Raw genomic sequence first — 11,734 nt, 5'->3', positions numbered from 1 at the left:
AAAAAAAAAAAAGGCAAGATGGCTCATTTTCCCCATATCTATTATCTATTCAAGGTAGTGCTTGAAGTTTTATGCAGAGCAAAAAGACAACTAAGTTCAACAGGATAAAATTTGGGAAGGCAGAAGTCAAAGTATTGCTATTCTGTTATGATATGACAGTATATATAAGTGACTCCCGAAATCTCTACCAGAGAACTCCTACAGCTGATAAATACCTTTAACATCATGGGTGAATACAAAATTAACTAAAATAAATTACTATTCCCCTTTATATGGACTATAAATTGTCTGAGAAATAAATGAAAGAGAACACAGTCTTCAACATAGACAGAAATTATATACTATATATGAATATATATTCATAAAGAAATTGAAGAGATTACATACCAACAACTAAACAGCATACCCACCTGAAAACTCTAGAAAAAAAATAGAAGTAAACACACCAAGTGGAGTAGAGGCAAGAAATAAACTCAGGGCTGAGACCAAAAATTTCCAAATAAGGAGAATAATGTGAACAATTGCCAAAACCAGGAATTGGTTCTTTGAGAAAATAAAATGATAGAAAATACCTTAACCAAACTAAACTCTAACAAAGCAAGTTATGACAAGAACTTCAAGTCTTTGAAGAAATAAATTAAATAGATATCCCATGATGGAAAGAATGCCCATGCTCATATATCAGTGAGATTAACCTAGTAAATATAAACATCTTACCAAAAACAATCTAAGGATATAATGCAATACCCACCAAAATTCTTACACAATACCTTGCAGAACTTGAAATAACAATATTCAACTTTATATTGAAATCTAAAAAAAAAAGGATAGCTAAAACAATCCTGTACAACAAAAGAACTTCTAGAGGTATTATGATCTCTGATGTCAAGCTATACAACACAGTAATAGAAATAAAAACTCCATGTTATTTCCATAAACACAGGCAGGTTAAACATTGTAATCAAGTTGAAGATCCAGAAGTAAATCCAAAATTCCAAAGGATCCTTGAGTTTTGACAAAGAAGCCAAAATTATATAGTGGGGAATAGAAAGCATCATTAAAAAACATTGTGTGACTTACTAGTTATCTGAATGTAGAAGGGTGCAAATAGATCTACATCTATTAGACTGCACAAAACTCAAATCCAAGTAGATCAAAGAACTCAAATTAAAATCAAATACATTGAATCTGATAGAAGAAAAATTGGGGAATTCTCCTGGATGAATTGGTACATGAGTCAACTTCTTGAACAGAACACAAAAAGCTCAGGCACTAAGATCAATAACTAATAAATGTGACCTCATGAAACTGAAAATCTCTGTAAGGAAAAGGACACCATCAATAAGACAAAATGTCAATGTAGAGAATAGGAAAATTCTTTAATAACACTATACACAACAGGGGGATGATATCCAAAATGTGTGTAGAACTCATGAAATTAGACATTCAAATAACCTAATTAAAAATAACCCAATTTAAAAATGAAATAAAGAGCTAAACTGAGAATTCTCTACAGAGGACTCTAACGGCTGGGAAGCATTTAAAGAAAGTTAAACAACCTTAGTTGTCAGGGAAATGCAAATCAAAATCACTCTACTATTCCATGTTAGACCCATCAGAAGGGCTAAGATCAAATATCGAACAACAGGTCAAGTTGGTGAAGAATCAGAGCAAGAGGAACACTCTTCTATTGCTGGTGAGATTGCAAAATTGTACAACCACTTTGGAAATCTATTTGGCAGTTTTTCAGAAAATTTGGTATGCTTCTACCTCAAGACCCAGCTATACCACTCCTGGACATGTAACTAACATATGCTCTACCATAACACAAATACACTTGCTCAGCTATATTTATAGCAGCTTTGTTCATAATAGCCAGAAACTGGAAACAACTTAGATGTCTCTCAACTGAAGAATGGATAAAGAAAATGTAGTAAATTTACACAATGGAATACTACTCGGCTACTAAAAACAACGACATCATGAAATTTGAAAACAAATGGATGGAACTAGAAAATAATATCCTGAGTGAGGTAACCCAGACTGAAAAAGACATGCATGGTATATATTCACTCCTAAATGGATATTAGCCATAAAGTAAATGATAAACACACTACAATACATAGACCCAAAATAACCAAATAAGAAGGAGAGCCCAAGGTAGGATACTTGAATCTCAGTCAGAAGAGAAAATAAAATTGTCATTGTGGGCGGATAGAGGTAGAGATCTGGGTAGGAGAAGTGAATTTTTGGGGATCAGGTATAGGGAGAGCTGGAGCAAGAGGGCCAGGAGAATAAATGGAAACTGGCTGTGGAAGTGGGAGTTTGGCATCTCTAGGATGTATCAGAGCCCTAGGATTGGCAAGACCCCAGGGAGCCTATTAGGGTGACTCTAGCTGAGATTGGTAGCAGCCGGGGATATGGAACCCTATGTAAGAAATATATATGATCTGATTGAGTTTCTGAGATATGAGGGTTGTTAAATACAAATTGACTTTTTATGACCAAGGTCAAGGGCATGATTGATTATTTTCCATTACATTGCTTTGACTTCTTCATATTTCCTTCCCATAATTCTTAATTATATTTCTGACTTTTTTTCATAATGAGTGGTTGTGAGCCACCATGTAGTTACTGGGATTTGAACTCACAACCTTCGAAAGAGCAGTTGGTGCTCTTACCTGCTGAGCCATCTCACCAGCCCCTGACTTTTTTTTCATGTTCAGTCCTTAGGACATAGTGAAAAGAGGATGTAGGTAACGCTTTTTATTACTGATACTAGATTGAATTAGCATTGGAGCTCCTTGGGCTTGTGGAGGTTTTGCATACTTGCTGCCTAGCATGTGACTTCTGTATATTCTATTTGTTCTAACAAGTTAATCCCATTAAATGAACATCTTTACCAAATATTCTTACTGGTATAGTTTAAGACCATTTCAGGAATTTTAAATGTAAATAATGATTCTCCATTATTAGGGCAACATAAAAAGAAAAAAAAATGAACCTCACAGGGTTCATAGTAACACTGTGAATATTTGGGTCATTATACCTGTCTAACCTTTATAAGTATGGGGAAAACTCAGATTACAATTTTATTTTTAAGATATCCAAGCAAGCTTCATGGAAATTTATAAGTTTCCTGGAAAACAATTATAGATTACTAGATATTTTCTGATTTATGTAATTTTAAATAAATTTTAAAGGTACAAAAGAGGCTTTAAGTAAAAACTGAACTACATACAAAATGCAAAATAACAAAAAGAATGTTTTGGTCTTTGATGAACATTTAATAACCAAAGTAAATGATAGAGATTTAAAAAATTGATGCCTTCAGGTGAAAGCAAAAAGCTGTATTCAAGAGAGCACAAATAGCATGATTCTATTATATAAACATCAAGTAGAGGCAAAACTAATTGAAAGTGGTAAAATCACACCAATGTTTGTTTGGTATATGATGAGGAAAACAGCTACCAAGAAGAAGAACATATTTGTACAAGGTTCTATATTCTGTATTTTTATAGTGGTTACAGTTATATTGGTTATTATATTTTTCATAATTTACAAAACTTTAAATGGATAGCCAGGCATAAAGCTATATTTCATTAATGATTTCAGCCCCTCAGAGTTTATGACATTCAGATTCCGCATTCTAGGATAATGCTAGTTACATAGCAAGAATAAAAGTATGTAAATTGAAAGTGGGATTTTTTTCATACTTTTATTTTTTCTTACAATTCAGCTGTAGTCTCCTCCTGGTTCCCTTCCCACAGTTCCTCATCACATTCCTCCTTCCTGCTGTATCCAACAGGATGGCCCCCAACTGGCAGGCCTTCCCACTCCATAGGGCCTCAAGTCTCTGGAGAGTTAGGTGTGTCTACTCCATTGAGGCCAGTCCAGGCAGTGCCCTGCTATATTCGTGTCAGGGGCCTCAGACCAGCTTGTGTATGATGCCTGTTGGTGGCTCAGTCTCTGAGAGATCTCAGGAGTCCTAGAAAATTGAGACTGCTGGTCTTCCTATGGGGTTACCTTCTTCCTCTGCTTCTTCCAGTCTTTCCCTAATTCAACTATATGGGTCCCCGACTTCAGTCTATTTGTTGGGTGTAAGTATCTGCTTCTATTTCAGTCAGCTGCTTGTTGGGCCTCTTGGAGGACAGCCATGCTAGGCTCCTGTCTGTAAGTACACCATAGCATTAGTTATAATATCAGGCCTTGGAGCCTCCCCTTGAGATAGGTTCCGATTTTTGCCTGTCACTGGACCTCCTTTCCCTCAGTCTATTCTCCATTTTTTCTCCCTACAGTTCTTTTATATAGGAACAGCTCTGGGTAAGAATTTTTGACTGGGAAGTCAAACCTTAACAATGTTAACTCAATGATAGGCAAATTATATTTAATGTCAACTCACTTAATAAGTATTCAGACTTAAATATATACACATCGTGAACTTATATTCAGAAATCAATTTAAGATTAAGATGCAAATTTACAAACACTGAATTGTCATTTTGTCAATAATATAGTAATATTTGATAATGATGTGGTAGTTTAAATGTTAAATCACTCTGGTTTAAGTTCACATACTTGTCTATTTGGTCCCCCAAATGGTATCTATATTAGGGAAAGTGATGCCTCCTTTCAGGATGAAGTACATCAGTACTGCTCTTCTTCCATATGTAATCTCTCAGCTACCTGCTTTGATCTCCCCACTATTATACAATCTTCTTCTGGATCATTCTTCTATAAGATTCTTTAGGTCATGTTATTATATAAAGCAACAAATTTTAATGAAATTAGTAACAAATAATGGGGTATTATTGTGAAGAAATTATCATGCTGGTTTTTGGAGGAGTGTAGAAGACTTTAAGTTTATGCTGTTCTGTTTTATTTATTTATTTATTTATTTTTTCTTTCCCTGGCATCTGGGAATTTCTAGTGGTTCCCTTCCCCACCTCTTACTTCTGCATATTTATATTCATTTTTCTGACCCTCTGTACTTCTTTCCTGTCTCTTCCCATCCCTGATCCTGCACACTCTTTTACCCTCCCCCTCCTCTTTCCCTCACAGATCCTCCTCCTTCTATCTTTCATTATTATTTTGTTCCCACTCCTAAGTGGGATTAAAGCATCCACACTTTGGTCTTCCTTATTGTTAAGTTTCATAGAGCTTGTGAAGTTTTGTAGTAGAAAAATGGATTGATGTCTTAAGTAGAATATATATATATATATATATATATATATATATATATATTAGTATGTATATACTAGAGTTAAGATTAATGCAGACTCTAGAGGCCCAGTTCAAGATATTTCAGAGGGTAGCATTTGTATTAACAGAAACTGTCCTAGAGGACAGATGTTTTGGAAAAGAATCTGTTTGTCTGCTGTTCTTTACCTAAGTACTTGCCTGATAAGTTTTAAAGTATTGGTTTAATTTCTTTGGTGGAAATTTCAAGACAGCATAGCATTTTGTTTCTCATGAGTCTGTCTCATGACTGCTTTCCTTTATTAAGAACTACTCTTAAATAGAACATGTGGTATAGAACAAAATATAAATATACAGTTTGGAAAGAAAAAGAACACTAGGAAGTTTGTTATATTAAAAGCATGTGTTGAAAGAAAGTTTGTAATCATTAAGGCAATAACACACTTAAGGAGTGTGGGGCCCTCCTGTATTGAAAAAAAAATGAAAAGGTTGCCTCAAGGACAAGGGCCCATATAGCTTGATTTCCATCTTCCAAAAAAGCGTAAGTATATTTTTGTTCTTAAGGAGCAACTAGAAAAGAATTTTACTGGTATTTTATTTGAAAGGACCAGGATCCACTGCTAGCACATAGTGCAACTTATTTGTATATTTCAAATGGTATTATATGTATGTGTCATGGAGGCATGAAAGATGTAAGAGCTAAGAGGTAATGGACTCATCCTCCAGGATTTCAAAAGATCACTGAGGCCATGGAATATGTGTCATAACTAGAGTCATTGTAAGAAGAAGGCCCTAAGAGAGAAGGATGTTCCTAGAAGACATTAAATGAAGCAGTGAAAATAAAGCCTGGACTGCAGTGCAGACATTAAGATGTTGAAGATGTCAGAGCCATGAGACATATCCAAAAGAGAGCTGCATACAAGGTGGAAAAACAGGCTAAAGAAAAATTTATGTTTTAGAAAATAAAGCACGAGGGGTGGAGCCATCTAAGTCTTATGAAATAAAACCCCAGATATTGAAAATGGAGCTACTGAATTTTGCCTATATGCCTGAATTTCAAATTTGCTTTAGTCCAGTATTTCTTCCTTATGCCTCCATTTCTTCTCTTTGGAATAGGAATGTTTCTTCTGAGCCACTGAATGTTAGAAATAGGTAATTTACTTTTTTGACTTTATAGGATGTTACATTTAAGAGATTACCCTGAATCTCAAAAGAGATGTTATATTTTTAAACAGTGTTAAGACTGTGAAAGATCATGGAAACTTTAAATTTGGATTAAAAACATTTTGCATTTTTTTTATTTTGCCATGCATCTATGGGGGTAAATGTTCATCGTGCATAGTAGGCTTATTTATTTGAACATTACTTCCTAGTTGGTGGCATTGTTAAATGATATTTCGCTTTTGTAAAGAAATCAGTCATACTGGATATAGACCTATCTTACTCATTTCAGTTAATTATATCTATATTCACTTTAATTATACATAAAGGTAAATCTGAGGTTCTAGAACAATCATATACAAATTTGGGTGTTGATACAAATTCTCCTATAACATATCTCCATATTAGTATACAAAGTCTCAATTTTTCTCAAGAATGAACAATTTTACATATTAATCAAACATTGTAACATATATAATTAAGTGGAGAAATTGGTTGGAACACCCCTCTGACCAACTGTGCTCCAGAAAGAACAGCAGAATCTTTTAACTGCTTGGGGAGAGGACACCTACATGTCTGTTTCCTGCATGATGTAATAGTCCTATAACTAGTGATGCTGGCCACTAGATATTAATGGACTAGAATTATGACAAATATCTTACAGTATATAAAATACAACCATGCAGAAAAACTCAAATATCAATAGTTAGGAAGAGAAACATTGTTCTAGACAGGGATAATTTTGTAGATGAGCAGATTCAGTGCATTCCTGTGTCAATTTGCTTTGTAATATATAATTTTATGTTCATAAGGAACATTGAAGTTTTTGTTATTGTTTGTTGGTTTTGTCAAAGTTTAGAATTTTATATCTTTAATACTGCAATACAAAAGTTTGGTTGAGATCTCACTTTTTTACATTATTTTTTCATAAAATATGTGTCTATCTCCTTTCGCTTCCCTTTTGCCTCTTCAGTGTCTTTTGTTTGATTCTTATTGCTACATACATATGTAGAAACACATGTATAAATACAATCTGCTGAGTCTGTTTTTGTTGTTTGTATATACATGTTTCAGGGATAACCATTTTGAACTGGACAAATAATAAGTGGAATCCTTCCAGGAAGCGGCTAATTCTCTCCAAGAAGTAATTGTTTGCCAATAGCTCTTTGTCTATGGGTGGGATCATGTAAAATTTTCTTCCTTCAACATTAGCAAATTTATTGATATTTCCATTTTACCATTTTGTTTATATAGACATTCCTACAAAAAACAATTTTGATAGACTTCCTAGTAGTCTGTCTCATACGATCTTTCTGTTCCCTCTTCCATGGTATTCTCTGAGCCTGAGAGGCAGAATCTATAATGTAGACATACCCACTAGCACTGGGCTTCACATGATTGCTTGATCTCTCAATTATTTCCAGTTATTGTTTTCTGTGGTGATCTCAATCTGCTATAAAAAGAAGTTTCTCTGATGAGGGATAATAGATACACCTATGCATGTGTATGAGGATATGATTTAAAATATACCTTGAGAGCTTGATTGATGGTTCTAGCAGGTGAATAGATTTACTATTATAGACTCCAAAGACTGGTCCTTTTCTATTCCTCCTCTTCAATGGTGCATACAACTGTGTGAAAGACCCACATGGAATGTATAAGTAAGGGAGGGCACACATATTTAGCAATTATGATCAGCAGAGTAAATTCTAGCAATTAGTGGGCTGACACATACTGCATCCTTCATCTCATTTGTTAATCAAAGAAACCCCATGGGGATCCTATAAACAATCCAGGCTATTGCCAATGTATTGAGTTGCTCTCCAAAACTGATGGTAAAGACTTCTTGCTGAAGACAAACTCTACACAGCTCATTGAGCATGGAGAACTTGAACTGTTGCCTGCCTACCTACCTAGAGACATCACTCCTTCTGACTAGTATTTGGTACTGGAAGGTGCACAACACTTTGCCAAAGGAAAAAAGTAAATACTACCAGCTACAAATCTTCTGTCTATAATGATGATCTGCCTACAAGATGCAAAAGTACAATAGTTGCACAAAGCATGAGGGAGTATTTAAGGCCTACTCTATGAGACATAATGCATACACAGCACTGCTCATGTGGCTAAGACCATGAGGTCAAATTGGCCAGGTACTTGGCTTAAAAACAAATATTTAATTGCTATGGAAATGTAACAATTAAATGTCCCCTGATCATACTCTGCAATACTCATAGATTAGTGCATTGCTCAGTCATCATCAGAGAAGCTACCTTCTGCAGCAGATGGGAACAAATAAAAAAAACCTACATGAGATATTATGCAGATAGTAAGTAACCTTACAACACTTAACCCTGAATGATTTCTCTTTATCTCACAAATCTCAGAGAAACCTGCAGAAAGGAAGGAGACACAATTGTAGAAAGCTTGAGGAGATGGAATATACCATTGGAACAAAGCCTTTTAAACACAGCAGGACAAATGGACACATGAATTTCCAGAGACTGTGGAAGCATGCATAGGATCTGCAGATATCTGTGTTTAACAGCTGCCCATTGCTGAGATGAATAGACATAACCCCCAATCTCTAGCCAAGAACCAATCTCCAGTTGAGAACTACTCACAGATGCAAAATTAGTTTTAAATAACCAAACATTTCAGGCGATGCAATCCACTCTTAAGGGCAGGTCCAATATTCAACTATAGATGGCCAACATACAAAAACTCAAACATATACACCAAAGAAAATTTCAGATGGCATCTTTGGAGGTTTTTGTCTTTTAATATTTTTTGCCAGGTGTTTATTTTTAATATTACAGATCTCTGTTTATACATTATGGTATCAATGTTTGTGGTTTTAATGGTATTATTATTGTGAAATCAATATACCTTTTGTTGAGTAATTTCTACATTACATAATTGATAAATATGTTCTATTGTACTTATTTCAAAAACTTCTGCTATCTTATTCAAACTTACAACTTTTGAAGTTAGAGTGAATTATAATTCTAACAAATAATATCCTGTGAAAATGAGAGTTTTTCTTCTTTCTTTCAAAATCATGGTGTTATTTTTCAGCTCCTACTCTTTTGACAGGATTCAATTGTATTAATATTCAGTAATACTTTACTGTAGACTTTAAACATAATTCTTGAAAATAAAGTAATAAAATATTCTATGATATCACACATATCATGTCTCATTACCATGTTAAAAAGTTAATTACTAGTCCATTATTTGAAAATTTCAGCATTGTTGAGTGTTGAATATTATCGAATGCTTTTGTGTTATATTGATTCTGTAGAACTTCCACATGACCACTATATCACTCATTCCCTCCCTCTGCTCCATCTACATCATGCCTCTCTCCCAATTATTTATCTCTGCTACATGCATGCACACACATAACCTACTGAGTCTATTCAGCTTTGATTGTATGTGCACGTGTCCTGGACTGATGACATGATTCTGGAATAACTATATAGAACTATACAGAGTCATCCCTGGAGGAAACTTTTTGGTTCTTTTCTCAGCAGCCACTGATCACTTATAACTCATCTTTTGAGGTTGAACACCATGGTATTTTTTCTGTCCGTGTTGGCATGTCAACTGCTGTTGTCATTATGTCAGTCTTGTTGAGGCAATCATGTTATTGAGCTTTCATGGGTAAATATTATGTCATACCTAAGAGAAACTATTCAACAGGACATGTGCTGAACTTCTCACCCTGACAATCATTTCTCCCATTTTCCACAATTATCTGTAAAGTTTATTTTTCCACACATATCCACTGATATATGTATGTGTTTTGTCCTTTATCTCTTGGTTTTGCTTATTGAATAGTTAGATATTGAACTGTTGGCTGGTACTGCATTCTGGAGGAAATGATATTAGATTTTGATGTTTATGTTTAGTAACATTTATCCAGGCAGAAGTTCGACACATTTTTAAGCATACGTTTGTGAGTGGGAGGCAATGCTCCCCTCTATCTCTGGTTTCAAGCCATGAACTTGGCACAGGTATCCAGTTTTCAGTGGAACATTTTTAGATTCCATCACTCACAGAAATGGAACACCCAGCTGCCATTGGAACACACATATGTGGTGCCAATCAAGCCATTGGATTCAGTCCCAACTAACACTTGATAATTCTATGGTTCATAGAAGAAATTGTTTATTGCTGAATGAAAAAATGAGTTTTACTTTTCTATTTTCATTAGTTATTTCATCATTGTTATGTGCTTAGAGTATAATTATGTCCATGCCAGAACTTAATATAACAACTTTTACATAATATCTGTGGCATTTAATTGTAGTGAAAGTTAGAAATATATTAATTACCTACTAATGGGAAATGTATTATAAATTAGGGACTTGATATGATGAACACACTAGTAAAATACCTTTAATGCAGTGGTAAAAGTTTAATGATATAATTTTCAGTGAAAAAAAAAACAACTATAATTTGGCCAATGTGTAGAAGCCCACAGTGGATAAGATTCTACACACTATACTTCTCTCTGGTGAAATACACCTTTATAAAATCATGGCCTTTGTTACTTACCTTTTCTTAGTATATTTTTACAACTACTTTATTAGAGTTTATAATTAGTTTATTAAATACTTGTATTAATAAATTAGTACTGTTGTAACTGAAAAAAATTTTACATGAAATACATTGTTACTTGGCAAAAATTGTGTGCCTTTTGTATTTCAATGAGCATCACTGATAACTTTTGAAAAACAAACCAAAAAAGGAAAGGAAGAAATGCTTTACCTATAGTAGTAACTGCTGAAGGAGGAAATTGAGAATCAAAGAGTTTTACAAAAGGTAATTGTTCTAGTATAAAATTTTACATAGTTTTACATATACTTGAGGAAAAGATAGTAAAACATTATCTGTTGTTAAATTTGGGTGATGTGAATTTAGGAACTTAATGTATTATTATAACTCATAAATAGTTTAAATCATTTTCAATGTTTTAAAATTAACTAATTGAAGAAATGTCTTTATTAAATGTCTTAAGTACTGTGACTGCTATCAATTATATAACATTTCTTTTGCTCCATATTTTTTGACTCAATTTAATGTCTTTTTTAGAATGAATGGGATATATATATATATATATATATATACATATGTATATGTATATATATGTTGTATATATATATTCTATTTCCAAAATTCCCAATAAACAATAGTGCATAAATTAAATATTTAACAGCCACTAGAGATATTCTCCTATGTTTTAAAACTGACTATATATATACATATATATGTAAATATTAGAGGAACAATGTGAAGAGGTAATGACTAGACTAGGTGGATTCATAAATAATAAAGTAAGCTTCAACTAAAAGCTACTTTATCCTTCT

Source organism: Mastomys coucha, chromosome X, assembly GCF_008632895.1.
Source record: "Mastomys coucha isolate ucsf_1 chromosome X, UCSF_Mcou_1, whole genome shotgun sequence".
In the NCBI taxonomy this organism is placed as follows: domain Eukaryota; kingdom Metazoa; phylum Chordata; class Mammalia; order Rodentia; family Muridae; genus Mastomys; species Mastomys coucha.
The sequence above is the reverse complement of the archived record's forward strand: the minus strand, read 5'-3'. Positions refer to the sequence as shown.